At 47.2% G+C, this 2,629-nt stretch overlaps 1 non-coding gene across 1 annotated transcript; it reads right to left on the bottom strand.

Annotated features, from left to right (window-relative positions):
* Window positions 1-965: 965 nt before the first annotated feature.
* On the bottom strand, window positions 966-1,040 carry Trnas-uga (transfer RNA serine (anticodon UGA)). Its single transcript has one exon. It is a non-coding gene; the product is annotated as a tRNA-Ser (tRNA).
* Between the last annotated feature and the right edge of the window lie 1,589 nt (window positions 1,041-2,629).

The raw sequence follows: 2,629 nt of genomic DNA, 5'->3' as shown, positions 1-2,629 counted from the left end.
TTCTTAACATCAACAATATCTACTTACTTTGCAATGGAATCCATTTCATTAGTATCATCCTCAAAACAATTTGGTCCTACATTGGTTAAATTACCCTGACAAGAATCAACATAATCCACTTCCATCTCCCTATAACAATTGTTTTCACTTTCATTTCCTTTTTTACATTATACCATTACTAAAAACATTTAAATTTAAACTCAAATTTTTGCTGCCTTGTCTGTTTTATTCTCTACACAATTTTGCATTGAATCTAAGTTTTCACTTTCACTGCTTAAACCAGACTTAACATTCTGAGTTTCCCTCTTAATAGCACTTTTAAGTTTCCTTTTAAGATGAAACTTCCTGGCAGATTAAAACTGTGTGCCCGACCGAGACTCGAACTCGGGACCTTTGCCTTTCGCGGGCAAGTGCTCTACCAACTGAGCTACCGAAGCACGACTCACGCCCGGTACTCACAGCTTTACTTCTGCCAGTACCTCGTCTCCTACCTTCCAAACTTTACAGAAGCTCTCCTGCGAACCATGCAGAACTAGCACTCCTGAAAGAAAGGATATTGCGGAGACATGGCTTAGCCACAGCCTGGGGGATGTTTCCAGAATGAGATTTTCACTCTGCAGCGGAGTGTGCGCTGATATGAAACTTCCTGGCAGATTAAAACTGTGTGCCCGACCGAGACTCGAACTCGGGACCTTTGCCTTTCGCGGGCAAGTGCTCTACCAACTGAGCTACCGAAGCACGACTCACGCCCGGTACTCACAGCTTTACTTCTGCCAGTACCTCGTCTCCTACCTTCCAAACTTTACAGAAGCTCTCCTGCGAACCATGCAGAACTAGCACTCCTGAAAGAAAGGATATTGTGGAGACATGGCTTAGCCACAGCCTGGGGGATGTTTCCAGAATGAGATTTTCACTCTGCAGCGGAGTGTGCGCTGATATGAAACTTCCTGGCAGATTAAAACTGTGTGCCCGACCGAGACTCGAACTCGGGACCTTTGCCTTTCACGGGCAAGTGCTCTACCAACTGAGCTACCGAAGCACGACTCACGCCCGGTACTCACAGCTTTACTTCTGCCAGTACCTCGTCTCCTACCTTCCAAACTTTACAGAAGCTCTCCTGCGAACCATGCAGAACTAGCACTCCTGAAAGAAAGGATATTGCGGAGACATGGCTTAGCCACAGCCTGGGGGATGTTTCCAGAATGAGATTTTCACTCTGCAGCGGAGTGTGCGCTGATATGAAACTTCCTGGCAGATTAAAACTGTGTGCCCGACCGAGACACACAGTTTTAATCTGCCAGGAAGTTTCATATCAGTGCACACTCCGCTGCAGAGTGAAAATCTCATTCTGGAAACATCACCCAGGCTGTGGCTAAGCCATGTCTCCGCAATATCCTTTCTTTCAGGAGTGCTAGTTCTGCATGGTTCGCAGGAGAGCTTCTGTAAAGTTTGGAAGGTAGGAGACGAGGTACTGGCAGAAGTAAAGCTGTGAGTACCGGGCGTGAGTCGTGCTTCGGTAGCTCAGTTGGTAGAGCACTTGCCCGCGAAAGGCAAAGGTCCCGAGTTCGAGTCTCGGTCGGGCACACAGTTTTAATCTGCCAGGAAGTTTCATATCAGCGCACACTCCGCTGCAGAGTGAAAATCTCATTCTGGAAACATCCCCCAGGCTGTGGCTAAGCCATGTCTCCGCAATATCCTTTCTTTCAGGAGTGCTAGTTCTGCATGGTTCGCAGGAGAGCTTCTGTAAAGTTTGGAAGGTAGGAGACGAGGTACTGGCAGAAGTAAAGCTGTGAGTACCGGGCGTGAGTCGTGCTTCGGTAGCTCAGTTGGTAGAGCACTTGCCCGCGAAAGGCAAAGGTCCCGAGTTCGAGTCTCGGTCGGGCACACAGTTTTAATCTGCCAGGAAGTTTCATATCAGCGCACACTCTGCTGCAGAGTGAAAATCTCATTCTGGAAACATCCCCCAGGCTGTGGCTAAGCCATGTCTCCGCAATATCCTTTCTTTCAGGAGTGCTAGTTCTGCATGGTTCGCAGGAGAGCTTCTGTAAAGTTTGGAAGGTAGGAGACGAGGTACTGGCAGAAGTAAAGCTGTGAGTACCGGGCGTGAGTCGTGCTTCGGTAGCTCAGTTGGTAGAGCACTTGCCCGCGAAAGGCAAAGGTCCCGAGTTCGAGTCTCGGTCGGGCACACAGTTTTAATCTGCCAGGAAGTTTCATATCAGCGCACACTCCGCTGCAGAGTGAAAATCTCATTCTCTCCTTTTAAGATGTCTGTAACTTTGGTATGTTTTTGAACGTAAACTATTTAAGGCCATTTTTGATAATATAATGTAATTGTATAGATAAAAAATCTACTCACCAAGTGGCGACAGGAGAATACACATATAAAAAAAGGTTAGTGGCTCCTTCTTCTGACAGAAGGGTTGCAGGGGAAGGAAGAGGGGTGAAGGGAAAGGAACTGGAGAGATTTAGGAAAAGGGGTAGAGTTCAGTAAAGTCACCCAGAAGACTGAGTCAGAGGAGACTAACTGGATGGTATGAGATGGAAAGACTGATTGTTGGGGACTGCACCAGACAAGATTTGACAACCTGAGAGCTTAAGGGTGTAATACAGGGTAATATGCAAGACAGAG

This window comes from Schistocerca nitens, chromosome 3, assembly GCF_023898315.1.
Source record: "Schistocerca nitens isolate TAMUIC-IGC-003100 chromosome 3, iqSchNite1.1, whole genome shotgun sequence".
Classification (NCBI taxonomy): Eukaryota; Metazoa; Arthropoda; class Insecta; order Orthoptera; family Acrididae; genus Schistocerca; species Schistocerca nitens.
Note: the sequence above shows the minus strand (reverse complement) of the source record. Positions and strands in the feature narration are given on the sequence as shown.